This window comes from Schistocerca gregaria, chromosome 1, assembly GCF_023897955.1.
Source record: "Schistocerca gregaria isolate iqSchGreg1 chromosome 1, iqSchGreg1.2, whole genome shotgun sequence".
NCBI lineage: Eukaryota > Metazoa > Arthropoda > Insecta > Orthoptera > Acrididae > Schistocerca > Schistocerca gregaria.
Window position 1 is genome coordinate 331942303 of NC_064920.1, and position 17554 is coordinate 331959856.

The following is a 17554-nucleotide window of genomic DNA, read 5'->3' on the forward strand; positions in this document are numbered from 1 at the left end:
GTTGCATGAGTCTTGTAAGCAGTCTCAGTTGTGAACTGAATGGATTTTCTCAGCATCATTCCAATAAACTCAGGTTTACCAGCTGCTTTACCTATGACTGAGCTTGTAAGAATCATTGTTCTATGCCCGCCACTAATCGTTACACCCAGATATTTCACACATCCATCCTAATGTAGGTCTTACATTTTTTTCCTAAAACAGTTTACATAATTTCCAAAATTGTTAGATAAAAACTGGACATGGCTTGTTCCCTTTGTCATCCTTTTTTATTATCAAAGCTTGTATTTAATGAAATCATAATAATCTGGACATAAACCTTTGTCTTGATTTTGATGAGCACGGCAAGGAGTGGCTAGTGTTGTAAATGGCTGATCATTCTTGAGTTTCTAGTGAGTGTAGTATATGATAAATTAGAATTTGTTGTATTTGGTCATACCACTAAATAAGATGCCTGCATGCAGAGCACTTTTCATACTCTCTTCATTTGTTCATGAAAATTTAACTTACTTTTGTACACATTTGTTTCCTGTTTGTCAACATGCATGGCTTTTACTAATTTACAGTTAAATAAGCAGGGAACAAAGTTAGTCCACAAAACCTGAATAAGCTAGGCTGGCACGAGTGAACAGACTTGGTGGGAGAATACCAGGAAGTCTTGTAAGTCCCTGCAAAGTCATTATCAGTGCAGTGATTAATAGCCCGTATAGCAACCTGTAGGCCAATGCAGAAAGATCTACCAGGTTCCAGTACCGTGCCACAAGGATTATGCCAACAGTCTTCATTCAGCGAACGATTTGTCAGTGGAGGTCCTGGCCGCTGCTCATAAAGGCATTTTGATTTCTTAAGGTTGAGTTGCCACAAGTGCCATTTCTCACGTCTTTGACTCAATAACATCGATATCTTATGGTGAGATACAAGACATATCATTTTGTTCTCTTCCTGTGAAAACGACGACACTCTCAGACAACAGTACACAATGTAAACAATTACTATGAATCTCAGTACCCTACGTTTTCTGGCAATGTTTGTTGTTAGAAATACTGAGTTCACTATGGTTTGAAGTCCATGTTACTCTGTAGCTCCCTCTATAACATGCTGGGTAAATCATTTCGTAAATAAAGGGAAGGCAATAGTGTACGACGAATAGGACCCTACATAGTAAAGCACTGTAGTGTTCAAACCAGTCTTTGGATTGATGATAAATATACCTATTGTTTACCCCCATACTTACACAGACAAATATCCATAGACGACATTACCATTTTGTGAGAAAGCTTGTAGTAGAGCTATTTTTCGCCAATCGAGGTATGCTACTAAAGATAGTCCAGGTCTTCCAGCAGAATTTAGCAAATAAGTATAGATATTGATGAAACATAATGCAATCCAAAGTTTCCATATTTTATTGCTACATGGTACAAAAAACTAAACCTCACTTTATGTATAGTCTTCCACCCTGTTTACATTTTATGTCCAAGTAGATGGGAGCTATTTTATTCCAGTGTAACAACAACAGAATAGGAAAGTGTGTGACCAATTTTGCAGATTGTATATTATTATTGAAACATTTCTTTGCATCATTTATTAAGGATATTGATTTTGCACGACTTGTTCTGTACTTGCCTACAACAGCCTAAATGAACACACATTTTCCTTCTGTTGAAAGTCAGTGGCAGTATATTTCAAAATTTAAGATCTTTTCAGCTTAATACAAACTATAGCAGAATATATATCAACAATTTTTCTAACAAAATTAAACCAAGATAAAATGTTACAGCTATGCCCAAATGTAATGTACGTATAAGCCCTCATCAGTTATTAATTTAACCTTAAACTTTACTGCCCCCTTAGTCTGAAAGCATAAGAAAATTCTAGTTGCATAACCCTTTTTTTGCCGGCCAGGGTGGCCAAGCGGTTCTAGGCGCTAAAGTCTGGAACCGCGCGACCACTACGGTCGCAGGTTCGAATCCTGCCTCAGACATGGATGTGTGTGATGTCCTTAGGTTAGTTAGGTTTAAGTAGTTCTAGGGGACTGATGACCCCAGAGGTTAAGTCCCATAGTACTCAGAGCCATTTGAACCATAACCCTTTTCACAATTTTTTTGAAAATATAATGTAATTGTACAGATAAGAAAATCTACTCACCATGTGGTGGCAGGAGAATACACATATAAAAGGTATTAAAATATGCAAGCTTTTCGAGCCAGTGGCGTGTTCTGGCAGAAGGGGAAGGAAAATGACCAGTGAGGTTTAGGAAACGGGTTAGAGTTCAGAAAAATTGCCCACAACCCCACATTTGTGGAAACTTACTGAATAGAATGAGAATGAAAGACTGGAATTTCTAATTCCTAACTGAAACCATATAGTTGTGCAGAATTCAATACAACTTTAGTCTCTACGCCTGATGTGAATTGTCAGTTTAGTTTCACGATACATAGAACAAAAAAAATTTAAAAGCAATTCTGTGTGGTATGGATTCAACAAATCCTTGATACATTTCTAAACGTATGTGGCAAAAGATGTCTATACACAGATCATGCACTTGCCATAAATTATTGGCTGGTGGTTTGTAGGTGCAAAGTTTGTGCCTGATACACTACCAGATGTGCTCCATAGTGTTCAGATCAGGAAATGTGGTGAACAAGACATCAATGTGAGTTCACTACCATGCTCCACAAATCACTGCAGTACAATTCCCTATGGGAATACGCCATCATCATTGGACATCAAACATGAAAGGATGCAGGTTATCTGCAATAATGTTCATGTTCCACAGTTGTCATTGTGCTATCAACAACTACCACATGTCCCATGGAAGGCCAGGTGAATGTCCCTCATAGAGTAATGCTGGCCCCCTTCCGCCTGAACCCATGGCGCAGTGCAAGTCTCAAGCAGCTGTTCACCTAGTCGATGGAGAATCCACACACACTTGTCAACTTTCAAAAAACATACCTATGCCGCCCGATTTCCACAGGTCAATCTTGTGATACTGTGTCCACTGCAATCATAATTTGTGATGTCAACAGGTTGACATGGTAACAAGTAGGATTGTCTACTGTGGGGCCTCACATTCCACAGTGTGTATTGAAGTTTGCTGTGAAAACACTTGTACCACCAACAGCACTGTACTCTCATATCTGCCACAGGGCGCCACCTACCCTTCTCTCCATAGTAGGAAAGCCTCAGATACCTATATTCTCAGGTGCAGTTTGGACATCCAACAACTTCTTACCTAACAGTATTTTCACCAATCTCCAATGATACAATGGCAAGCCCTCCTCATCGCCAGAATGATTCCAAATTTCTTGCGGTTCCAATTACATACTTTCCTCGCCACGTCACGTGCCCACAGTGTTGCCAGATATCTTTCAATTGCAGGGTGAGCAATGGTCGTAGGGTTTGGCTCATCAGTGCAATTGCACTTAAAAAGATTACAAGATCAGACCACTGGATTGGAAAAGATGCACCAGTCAACATACCACCTCCAACTTCTTTCATACTCACTAGATTAACACATTAACTGCTTTGCTGCTCGTAGACATAGTAGAGCCCTGACATCTGACACCTTGTGCACAATGGCGGCACGAAGTTCCACTCTTGTTTGTCCTCGGATGGTGTGTTTGTAACATGTAATACATTCAGTCACTTACGCCTTGCTGATGGAACACACTGAAGATGACTGTCGCCTATACGTGCAATCTTGGATTGGCGAGGTATTGTCAGTTACACCCTGGTGGCAGTTGTAATTTCTTACAGTTCATCTTGCTGTATTCTACATTAATTTTTATTCCTTGTTGAGTTGACACCAGTGTACAGTGAGTTTGTACACAATATGAAGTTGACTGCTAATTATGTTTTGTTTGAACAGTTAGTTTTGCTTTGTTATATGGTACAAGCATAAATGGTTTTAGTTCAAACCAGTCAGGTGTCAGGATACTGTAAACATCAATATAGGAATAGTTTCACAGATGAATTACTGAGGATATTGGAAGAATCTAATTTTGATACAGATGATTCAGAATTTTCTGACCAATAAGATGCACCTGCAGATACAATTGATAGCAAATGTATAGAACAGATACCGAAACACTGAATTAAGCGAGTTTGGCGGTGATGAGGGCAATGTGTGAAGCTTTCAGCAACTACAGTAGCAAAATTTTATCACAGAAACACACACAAAACCCAAAGAAGTTCTGTTGATATGTAAAAGTACCTAAGTTGGTACCAAAACAGTAATGGATGGGACAGGGATTGAGACAGGTTAGTAAAGTAAAAGCATAAACAATGAGCTGTTTCCAAATGGTGCTCTGGAAATTAAAATCCAGGGGTATTGCAACAATTTAATTCTGGCACCACTGCAAAGATGAGTGATGTGGACTTTAGCGGTGATGAGAAACAGCAGAAATTGCTAAAACAGAACAAAGATGCATGGCCAAGGAATGTGTATGAGATTTGATACTGAATTTGTGACAGAGTTAGCCCCCTCTTACCTACAGTCTGTTGCAGATTCCTGAAACAAAAAACTGTACCCAGTAATTGGAAGAATCACTGTCTGAAAAAAGGCACAAATATTCAGAAAGATCTTGATATGATTTCAAAACAGAGCAAAGATTGGAAACTTGCTTTCAATGTTAAAAAATGCTGTGCGCTTTACAAAATCAAAAATATAGTATCCTAAACAAGATTATCAAGTCACCGATGGAATGGGTGAAAGCATACAAATACCTGGATGTAACACTTTGTAAGTGTGACATTGAATGATGACATACACTCAGTTGTAGATAAAGCAGGTGGCAGACTTCTGTTTATCGGTTAAATACTAGGGAAATGCAATTGGTCTGGTACAGAGACTGCTTAAACTTACGCAACCCATCCTAGAATGTTGCTCAAATACCAAACAGGACTCAAAGGGTATACTGAACATATACAGAAAAGTGCAGCGTGAATGGTCACAGTTTTGTTTGACTCGTGGGAGTGTCAGAGACGCTGAAGACACTGAACTGGCAGACACTTGAAGATAGTTGCAAAATATCCCAAGAAGAAATACTTACAAAATTTTAAGTGATGACTCTTGCCATAAAGTACAACCCCCTTCCTGTCACTCTCGAAGGGATCATGTGGACAAGATTAGGTTAAAAATTCTTCTTACGCTTCGTGTACGAATGGAACAAGAAGCAGCCCTAGCAACTGGTACAATGGGAAGTAACCTCTGCCATACACTTTACAGTAGCTCCCAGAGTATGGACATAGATGGTGATATCTCCAGTTTTGCTAGTAGTAGTGATGACAATGAGCCATAAGGATAAAGTGAAGCAAATGCTTTTCCTTTGAATTTCGAAGCTAAAACTTCGGAATTTATTAATAAAATGTGTAGCAAGAGTGTTTGCTTGCAGGACCAAAAAGAACAAAAAGCTCTTGCTTCGGTATTAGATTAACTGTAAGAATAAACAGAAGCTCTGACTTCATTCTGGAAGCAATTGCTTGTGAAACTTGAAGGCTGGTCAGTAGCAGGCTCACATTTGCAGAGTGCAGATATGGTTCAAATAGCAGCATGTTTACGTCGCGAAAAATGCTACAGACCCCGTTTTATGTCCACCTGGAGAGCATTGTAAAACTCTAGTATCCTTTCAAGGAAGGAAATGTTAAGTGAATGCAAAGCATTGTCTGACAGACAGGGGAAAGAAGAGGTGGAGCACTATCGTCGGAACAGAAGGCGAAGATTTTCCTTCAGTTCGTAGCTGATCCAGGATTCCAGTCTGGAATAGCAGAAGAAATAGGAATTCATCAAACTACAGTGAGTAGTGTTTCTACATTACTGGCCATTACAATTGCTACATCACGAAGATGGCGTGCTAGACACGAAATTTAACCGACAGGAAGAAGATGCTGTGATACGCGAATGATTAGCTTTTCAGAGCATTCACGCAAGGTTGACGCTGAATGCGACACCTACAACGTGCTGACATGAGGAAAGTTTCCAACCGATTTCTCATACACAAACAGCAGCTGGCGTTGCCTGGTGAAATGTTGTGATGGCTTGTGTAAGGAGGAGAAATGTGTATAATCACTAATAAAGGTCAGATTGTAGCCTATCGCGATTGTGGTTTATCGTATCGCGACATTGCTGCTCGCGTTGGTCGATATCCAATGACTGTCAGCAGAATATGGAATCGGTGGATTCAGGAAGGTAATACGGAACTCCATGCTGGATCCCGATAGCGTCATATCACTAGCAGTCGAGATGACAGGCATCTTATCCACATGGCTGTAATGGATCGTGCAGCCACATCTCGATCCCTGAGTCAACAGATGGGGATATTTCAAGACGACAACCATCTGCACGAACAGTTTGGCAACATTTGCAGCAGTATGGACTATCAGCTCGGAGACCATGGCTGCAGTTACCCTCGACACTGCATCACAGACAGGATCACCTGCGATGGTGTACTCAATGATGAACCTGGATGCGCAAATGGCAAAACGTCATTTTCTCGGATGAATCCAGGTTCTGTTTACAGCGTCGTGGTAGTCGCATCCGTGTTTGGCGACATCGCGGTGAACACACATTGGAAGTGTGTATTCGTCATTGCCATACTAGCGTATCACCCGGCATGATGGTATGGGATGCCATTGGTTACATACCTGTCACCTCTTGTTCGCATTGACGGCCCTTTGAACAGTGGATGTTACATTTCAGACGTGTCACGACCCATGGCTCTACCCTTCATTTGATCCCTGCGAAACCCTACATTTCAGCTGGATAATGCACAATCACATGTTGGTTCTGTACAGGCCTTTTTGGATACAGAAAATGTTCGACTGCTGCCCTGGCCAACACATTCTCCAGATCTCTCATAAATTGAAAACGTCTGGTCAATGGTGGCCGAGCAACTGGCTCATCACAATACGTCAGTCATTACTCTTGATGAACTGTGGTATTGTGTTGAAGCTGCATGGGCAGCTGTACTTGTACACGCCATCCAAGCTCTGTTTGACTCAATGCCAAGGCGTATCAAGGCCGTTATTACAGCCAGAGAAGGTTGTTCTGGGTACTGATTTCTGAGGATATTTGGCCAATGAATACCCGTTTATAATCTGCATTTCTTCTTGGTGTCGCAATTTTAATGGCCAGTAATGTAAAAAGATAATGGAAAAAGCTCATTTGCAGATCAAGTTTCCGTCGCCAACGCATGATATTACTGTGGCTAAAAATGAATGGCTACAAAAATACAAATTTCCAAGTGCTATTGGTGTAATTGACTGTATACATGTGATAATTCCAAAACCTGTACAATGTGGCGACTAATATATCAACATAAAGGGTTTTGCTAGTATAAATGTGCAGGCTGCATGCAACATGAAGTAACAATTCACTAGTGTTGAGGCTAGCTGGCCCTGGACGGTAGATGACAATCATATGGAGAAATTCAAGTTACTGGAAAGTGCTTAGTGAATGCAAGAGCACTGTTATTTTGGGTGATGAAGGGTAAGGCTAGGAGCACTGGCTGATAACCCCGTTTTGTAATCCAGCTGAGGACAGTCACAAATTATTCAATAACCTTTTTAAAAAAGGAGTTGTGATAGTGTTGCTTTGGTCAGCTGAAGAGGCAGTTTCCTATTTTGCAGTACATGTGTAGAGTTGCCTAATCAAATGTTCCAACAATAATAGCTTGCTGCTTTGTACTGCATAATGTTGCAAAACATCTACAAGATGAAGATTTTGAAGAGACAGCACGGGATTTACATGAAGATGGTGATAACGAGGAGGAGGAGCCTTTAACTGAAGCAGATATTCTTCGAAGAGGACATAAAAGAAGACAAGAAATTGCAGCTCTAATACAAAATACTGGATTCGGAATTTTTTATTTACAAGAAGATACAAAACTACTAATTGTCTACAAGAAAATGAATAACAGTCTACAGAACGGTATATACATTAGAACTATTTTCATTTTCCTCGTGTTGCAAATTGTTTACATTATTCATCTTTATATTAAGGAAGTTCATTAACATAACTTCTTTTTCTATTTGCAGTGGTGAGCTTCAGTTGCTCCAGCAGCACCAGCCTATGTAATTCTGCGGTACTGAGCATCTTCATCTCGTCTGTTTCTGGCAATGCTCCTTTCCTCAAGGGTGGTGGCCTGGCATATGGACTTGCTCTAGACGAAGAGGATGGTGGGCCAGCACGAGCTGAGAGATCTGTTCTCAGAAACACATATGTATGCCAGCGATGTATACAATGGTAGAACTTAATGCGTGTTTGCATTTTTATGAAGATTTACTTTACACAGATAACAGCCGAAACTTTCCTTTGCAAAGTGTTATGAAATGTTGGTGGCCCACGTTAACTCTAGCCATGGCACTTAATGAAACAAAATAGCAAACATGGCTCTTACATATCATGTTACTGCTAGCATCACTAATAATGGTAGTAGTACTTATGATACTGTAATAAGAACATTTAGCTACTCTGGCAAAAAACAAATTTCCACTAGTATCTTTATAAGTAGCAATAATTAATTTTGTTTGACAAACTAGAACTGAATCTTACCAGATGACTTCGATTGCTCTACTGGCGATAGTGTAGATATGGACGGTGCAACCCCTAGTGTCACTGCCCCTAAAAGTTAACAATTTGAAAAACTCCTAGACTGTGTAATTTTTTAACCGAATATAAATAAATTATTAACATCACACAAGCTTATAATTTATCTTACCTGGTATCTGGTTCATTGTAGAATTCCCATCTCCTTGTAGCAAGCTGTAAAACTTTTTCTCCCAAACATTTAAAACAATCGGTTCCCTTTCTGTTCTTATCTGTCTTCCTTCTGTCTCGTTTTCATGTAAATGACTTTTTTAGCAAGTTTCCTGTCAATTTGATATTAGTTTCAAATGAATGTAGGATTGCTTCTTTCTTTCTTTTTTCGTTCTGGAAGTTGTGACTTCTCTAATAACTCAGGATGATTTTCTAAAGCCGTGACTAAAACCATCGTACTTTCTGCACATACCGAGCTTTCATCTCAATCAGACATCGTCAGTTGATAAGTGACAGTACTCACTGAAAATAAATGAAGCGAAACGCAGTCGCACGGCAAAGAAAACAGTGATGAGCCTGCTCTTGCTCAACAATGGTTCACTGACAATGCATACCAAGCAGGTGGCTAGGAGATTTTGCTACTGTGTTAGAAGTAAAAGGTAGAGAGTAAAAGAAAAAGGTTATTCTTACAATCAGAAGCTAATGCTTCTGCTTTTACCTCCTTTTGCTTCCAAGTAATGCCCTTACTTCTACCTTTGGCTCCCAGCTTGTGCTTCAGTTTTATTCATATGGCCCAATTTGTGGTCTTGTTTTAAAATGTCAGTCAGTCTGCAGTCACTGCACTTACAGATGAATAGAAATAAATAATAATTCCTTGGGCAAGTACAGAAAGGGCAACAGTCTCTAAGGGTGCAGGGAAAGACAGGACATGTGGGGACCAATCAGTATTGTAATTGTAAACTGTCGAGGCTGCGTTGGTAAAGTACCAGAACTTCAAGTGCTGATAGAAACCACCGAAGCTGAAATCGTTATAGGTACAGAAAGCTCGCTGAAGCCAGAGATAAATTCTGCTGAAATTTTTACAAAGACACAGACGGTGTTTAGAAAGGATAGATTGCATGTAACTGGTGGTGGCGTGTTTGTCGCTGCTAGTAGTAGTTTATCCTATAGTGAAATAGAAGTGGATAGTTCCTGTGAATTATTATGGGTGGAGGATATACTTACCAACCAAGCTAGGTTAATAATTGGCTCCTTTTACCGACTCACCAGCATTAGTGGCATAACAACTGAGAGAAAATCTGGAATACATTTCACATAAATTTCCTCAGCATGTTATAGTTTTAGGTGGAGATTTCAATTTACTAGATAGAGACTGGAACACTCAGATGTTTAGGACAGGTGGTAGGGACAGAGCATTCAGTGACATACACTGTGTGCACAATCCAAAAATTACCTCGAACAATTAAACAGAGAACAGACTCGTGGAGATAACATTTAGGACCTACTGATAACAAACAGACCCGAACTTTTCGTCACTGTAAGCGCAGAAAATGGAATCAGTGATCATAAAGCCGTTGCAGCATCCCTGAATATGGAAGTAAATAGGAATATAAAAAAAAGGGAGGAAGGTTTATCTGTTTAGCAAGAGTAATAGGAGGCAGATTTCAGACTACCTAACAGATCAAAACAAAAATTTCTGTTCCAACACTGACAGTGTTAAGTATTTATGGAAAAAGTTCAAGGCAATCACAAACTGTATTTTAGACAGGTACATGCCAAGTAAAACTGTGAGGGACGGGAAAAACCCACCATGGTTCGACAACAAAGTTAGGAAACTACTGCGAAAGCAAAGAGAGCTTCACTGCAAATTTAAACGCAGCCAAGTCTGAAGTAAAATTCTATGTACCAACTTGACAGAACATCCTAGGAAGTTCTGGTCTTACGTTAAATCAGTAAGTGGATCGAAACAGCATATCCAAACACTCTAGGATGATAATGGCATTGAAACAGGGGATGACATGTGTAAAGCTGAAATACTGAACACCTTTTTCCAACGCTGTTTCACAGAGGAAGACCACACTCCACTTCCTTTTCTAAATCCTTGTACGAACGAATAAATGGTTGACAACGAAATAAGTGTCCAAGGAATACAAAGGCAACTGAAATCACTCAAAAGAGAGAAGTCCACTGGACCTGACGGGATACCAATTCGATTCTGCACACAGTATGCTAAAGAAATGCCCCCCCCCCCCCCCTCTAACAGCCATGTAACCCAAGTCTCTAGAGGAATGGAAGGTTCCAAGTGATTGGAAAAGAGCACAGATAGTTCCAGTTTTGAAGAAGGGTCGTTGAGCAGATGCGCAAAAAAATAGACCTATATCCTGGTATAGAATTTTAGAACAAGTTTTTTACTCATGTATCATGTCACTTCTGGAAACCCAGAATATACTCTGTACGAATCAACACCGATTCTGGAAACAGCGACCGTGTAAGAGCCAACTCGCTTTATTTGTTCATGAGACCCAGAAAATATTAGATACAGGCTCCCAGGTAGATGCCATTTCCCTTGACTTCTGGAAGGCGTTCCATACAGTTCCGCACTGTCACCTGATAAACCAAGTAAGAGCCTACGGAATATTAGACCAGCTGTGTGGCTGGATTGAAGAGTTTTTAGCGAACAGAACACGTTATTCTCAATGGAGAGATGTCTACAGACGTTAAAGTAACCTCTGGCGTGCCACAGGGTAGTGTTATGAGGTAGTAGATAGTGTCGGAAGTTCCATGAGGCTTTTCTTGGATGTTGCTGTAGTATACAGAGAAGTTGCAGCATTAGAAAATTGCAGCAAAATGCAGGAAGATCTGCAACAGATAGGCACTTGGTGCAGTGAGTGGCAACTGACCCTTAACATAGACAAATGTAATGTATTGCGAATACATAGAAAGAAGGATCCTTTACTGTATGATTATATGATAGCGGAACAAATACTGGTAGCAGTTACTTCTGTAAAATATCTGGGAGTATGCGCATGGAATGATTTGAAGTGGAATGACCATATAAAATTAATTGTTGGTAATGCGGGTGCCAGGTTGAGATTCATTGGGGGGAGACCTTAGAAAATGTAATCCATCAACTAAGGAGATGGCTTACAAAACACTCGTTCAACCTATACTTGAGTATTTCTGATCAGTGTGGGATCCGTACCAGGTCGGGTTGACAGAGGAGATAGAGAATATCCTAAAAAGAGCAGCGTGTTTCTTCACAGGTTTATTTGGTAAGCGTGATAGCGTTACGGAGATCTTTAACAAACTCAAATGGCAGACTCTGCAAGAGAGGCGCTCTGCAATGCAGTGTAGCTTGCTGTCCAGGTTTCGAGGGGGAGCGTTTCTGGAAGAGGTATCGAATATATTGTTTCCCCCTACTTATACCTCCCGAGGAGATCACGAGAGTAAAATTAGAAAGATTCGAGCGCACACGGAGGCTTTCTGGCAGTTGTCCTTCCCGCAAATCATACGCGGCTGGAACAGGAAAGGGAGGTAATGACAGTTGCACGTAAAGTGCCCTCCGCCACACACCGTTGGGTGGCTTGCAGAGTATAAATGTAGATGTATACTACAAATAGGAATACTTTAAAACTACATGTATTTTTTGACCAGAAAGTGATTAATTTGATTGTAACTGAGTCCAATTGAAATGCTGCGCAGATTTTAAATAGCAAACTTGTAAGAAAAATGCATGGATGAAGTGTTTGAAAGAAATGAATCGAGAAGGTATACATAAATTTTTTGACATTATCATGTACAATGGACCAATAATGCCTCCAACAAATTATTGCAGCACAAGTCCTGTGTTCAAGAATGACATTTTGCCTAAAATAATCAGCAGAAATTTCTTTTAGGTTATCCTCAAACTGCATCCATTTCACAGACATTAAATCAGCCAAAGAATGTGTTAAAACTCAGAAGTTAACAGAGATACAGGATGTGTTGCGAAGAAAGTTTTGTTGCCATAGATGAAACCATGGTATCCACTTAGAGGACACTTTTCATTTTTACTGTATATTCAGTAATAAATGTGGTATTCAGGTTGTCAAATTGTGCAAAAGTGTTGATTTATTCTACATGTTTTGACTTAAATAGGACACAAATGTTGTATTCACAAACTTTGCAAAAAGTATAATGCTATAGCTTTTGAACAACTATTTCGAAGGGCTGAACAGATAACTGTTATACATCTGTTTCCCTAACAAAACAACTTGAAAAAAAGAACACACATTAAGTTGCAAACAGGCACAATTAAAATACAAAATGCTTTCAGCCACAGCCTTCATCAGCAAAAGAGAAAGCCTACCATTAATACACACCTAGCATACACAACTGCCAACTCTGGCCAGAATGCAAGTATCATGTGGGATGGAAGTAGCAACGTGGAGGGAGGGGGGCAAACGATAGTAGTGAATGAATGGAATGAGACTTAGCTGCAACGCTGGGAATAAAGAAATAATGACCTGGGAATAGTGGAAAGCACACCGACGAATTATAACCACTCATGAAGGTTTCAGCAATGACATACTTTCTGTGTATAAAACAAAGATTCCAAGACTAACCAAGCGGGAAAGCGCCAGTACATAGGCACAATGAATAAAACACACCAACACACACACAGAATTTGAGCTTTCGCAACCGGCGGCTGCTTCGTCAGGAAAGAGGGAAGGAAAAGAAAAGATGTGAGTTTTAAGGGAGAGGGTAAAGAGTCATTCCAATCCCGGGACCGGAAAGACTTAACTTAGGGGGAAAAAAGGATAGGTACACACACACACACACACACACACACACACATATTTAAAAGCAAAGAGTATGGGCAGAGATGTAAGTCAAAGTGGAAGTGTGGAGGCAAAGATGATGTTGAATGACAGGTGAAGTATAAGTGGTGGCAGCTTGAAATTAGTGGAGATTGGGGCCTGGTGGATAACGAGAAGAGAGGATATATTGAAGGGCAAGTTCCCATCTCCGGAGTTCGGATAGGTTGGCGTTGGTGGGAAGTATCCAGATAACTCGGATGGTGTAACACTACCCAAATTGAACCCTGCCTGGAACAGTTCCGTACTCCATCACAGCGGGACCCACCTCCTCTTCCTTAAAATCACCCTCTCCAAACCTTCCAGGAATTTCTCACTTCCAGCCTTGCCTCTCAATCTTTCTTGAAAAACCTTAATCCTACTCCCAACATCACCACAGCCAAAGCCCAGGCTATCCGTGATCTGAAAGCTGACCGATCCATCATCATTCTTCCGGCTGACAAGGGTTCCAAGACCGTGGTACTTGATCGTCGGGAGTATGTGGCTGAGGGACTGCGTCAGCTTTCAGACAACTCTACATACAAAGTTTGCCAAGGTAATCCCATTCCTGATGTCCAGGCGGAGCTTCAAGGAATCCTCAGAACCTTAGGCCCCCTACAAAATCTTTCACCTGACTCCATCAAACTCCTGACCCCACCGACACCTCGCACTCCTACCTTCTACCTACTTCCTAAAATTCACAAACCCAAAAATCCTGGCCGCCCCATTGTAGCTGGTTACCAAGCCCCACAGAATGTATCTCTGCCTACGTAGATCGACACCTTCAACCCATTACATGCAGTCTCCCATCCCTCATCAAAGACACCAACCACTTTCTGGAACGCCTGGAATCCGTACCCAGTCTTTACCCCCGGAAACCATCCTTGTGACCATTGATGCCACTTCCCTGTACACAAATATCCCGCACGTCCAGGGCCTCGCTGCAATGGAGCACTTCCTTTCACGCCGATCACCTGCCACCCTACCCAAAACCTCTTTCTTCGTCACCTTAGCCAGCTTCATCCTGACCCACAATTTCTTCACTTTTGAAGCCCAGACATACCAACAATTAAAGCAAACAGCCATGGGTACCAGGATGCCCCCTCGTATGCCAACCTATTTATGGGTCGCCTAGAGGAAGCCTTCTTGGTTACCCAAGCCTGCCAACCCTAAGTTTGGTACAGATTTATTGATGACATCTTCATGATCTGGACTCACAGTGAAGAACAACTCCAGAATTTCCTCTCCAACCTCAACTCCTTTGGTTCCATCAGATTCACCTGGTCCTACTCCAAATCCCATGCCACTTTCCTTGACGTTGACCTCCATCTGTCCAATGGCCAGCTTCACACATCCCTCCACATCAAACCCACCAACAAGCAACAGTACCTCCATTATGACAGCTGCCACCCATTCCATATCAAACGGTCCCTTCCCTACAGCCTAGGCCTTCGTGGCAAACGAATCTGCTCCAGTCCTGAATCCCTGGACCATTACACCAACAACCTGAAAACAGCTTTCGCATCCCGCAACTACCCTCCCGACCTGGTACAGAAGCAGATAATCAGAGCCACTTCCTCATCCCCTCAAACCCAGAACCTCTCACAGAAGTACCCCAAAAGTGCCCCACTTGTGACAGGATACTTCCTGGGACTGGATCAGACTCTGAATGTGGCTCTCCAGCAGGGATACGACTTCCTAAAATCCTGCCCCGAAATGAGATCCATCCTTCATGAAATCCTCCCCACTCCACCAAGAGTGTCTTTCTGCCGTCCACCTAACCTTCGTAACCTCTTGGTTCATCCCTATGAAATCCCCAAAGCACCTTCCCTACCCTCTGGCTCCTACCCTTGCAACTGCTCCCGGTGTAAAACCTGTCCTATGCACCCTCCCACCACCACCTACTCCAGTCCTGCAACCCGGAAGGTGTACACGATTAAAGGCAGAGCCACGTGTGAAAGCACCCACGTGATTTACCAACTGACCTGCCTACACTGTGACGCTTTGTATGTGGGAATGACCAGCAACAAACTGTCCATTTGCATGAACACACAGGCAGACAGTGTTTGTTGGTAATGAGGATCACCCTGTGGCTAAACATGCCTTGGTGCACGGCCAGGACATCTTGGCACAGTGTTACACCGTCCGGGTTATCTGGATACTTCCCACCAACACCAACCTATCCGAACTCCGGAGATGGGAACTTGCCCTTCAATATATCCTCTCTTCTCGTTATCCACCAGGCCTCAATCTCCGCTAATTTCAAGTTGCCGCCACTCATACCTCACCTGTCATTCAACATCATCTTTGCCTCCACACTTCCGCCTTGACTTACATCTCTGCCCATACTCTTTGCCTTTAAATATGTCTGCTTGTGTCTGTGTATGTACGGATGGATGGATGTGTGCACGAGCGCGCGCGCATGAGTATATACCTATCCTTTTTCCCCCTAAGGTAAGTCTTTCCGCTCCCGGGATTGGAATGACTCCTTACCCTCTACCTTAAAACCCACATCCTTTCATCTTTCCTTTTCCTTCCCTCTTTCCTGACGAAGCAGCCGCCGGTTGAGAAAGCTCAAATTCTGTGTGTGTGTTTTATTCATTGTGCCTATCTACCGGCGCTTTCCCGCTTGGTAAGTCTTGGAATCTTTGTTTTTAATATATTTTTCCCATGTGGAAGTTTCTTTCTATTATATATCCTGATATGAACACAACTGCAGAAGCTGAGTATTTGTCAGACTTGAGTTATATTGTAAAACTGCCAACATCTATAGGGCATTTTTTCCTTAAAAAAAGAGGGGGGGTGGTGGAGGGTGGGAAAGGAATAGTTTGAAGTAACCAAGGATTCCACTGACATTAAAGAAATGTAATTCCTTGCATCCTTGCACAGTAAAGGTACTGTAGAAGTAGGCACCATTGTTAAGCGAAGTGCATGGAACAATGTGCTTACACAAAAATTTAAAGTAAAGGATGGTAATGCACTTGTTGAATGTGCTAGTCAAGTGACTAAGAACGTAATTTTTATACCTAAGGAAGAAACAAATATGCAGAACTGTGGTAAATGAATAATGGAAATCTGAGAAGGTAACAAACAATCTATACTTCAAGTCATTCACCCAACATCAATTGTGTTAAATCTGTTTCTGACAACAAGTTCTTCACTGTGATAACAATGACTGGTAATGACCAGAACGCATCACATGGAACAATGGCTGTTCCAGATTTATTTAAAGATAACATTGGAAACAGTTCTCAGATCAAGGCCATGTAAAATGATTCATTTCACCTGAAATACCTGAAGACACTTGGAAAACCAGATACACATTCTGATGTGTTACCCTGAAACTTGCAGCATTAAGTTATACCCGAATTAAAAGAACCAACAGTTCTGAACAATACGCAATACATGACTTTCAAATAAAATGTAAAAGGAGACACTTTCAAAGTCACTGAAAATGAACTTTCACTGTTCTGAGACTAACTTTTTGCATGTGGCCCCATAACCATTAACTAAAAGTAGATATATCATATAATTTTATTATTACTGGTAACAGTTCCAAGCACCATAGGAGGTGACACCCCAAGTAAACTTAGAAAACTTTTAATAAATTCCTTAGAATGAAAGGATTCATGGAAATCAAGCACTTAATTTGATGGGCAAAAAATCATACTATCCCTGTCACACCATATTAAACTAATTTTATTATTGTTATTTACAAAGCTACGGAAAACTTATGCAAGTCGATACGCAACTATCATTGAAATATTCGTAAATCAGTAAAACAAAAAGCTGTTGGTATTCAAGAATTGTTCTGAATATTTTTTCTTTATGTCATACCTGTAAAAAATGGATAAGCATTAGTTCATTCCAGTCTCTCTCACGAAACAGGAAGAATTTGTGAATAATGGTATAAAAGCTCATAGACTACTAAGTTCAGGATTCAACCTGCTATGAGTGCCTAGTACAGTGTGATTCATTACATGTCCACACACCCTTGCAAGAGGTACACTTACCTTCGGAAAGCGTGTCAATGCCTTCTGCATCAAAGAAATCAATGTGAAAATGTTTCCATGAACACTTCTGTACGAAGACTTCTAGTTTTTCGTAACTCGGGGCTCTTCCAGTGCAAACTTTGGTCTTGCCAGTATTTTTTTACAGAGGAAAACAATTTCATCTTTTCTTACAA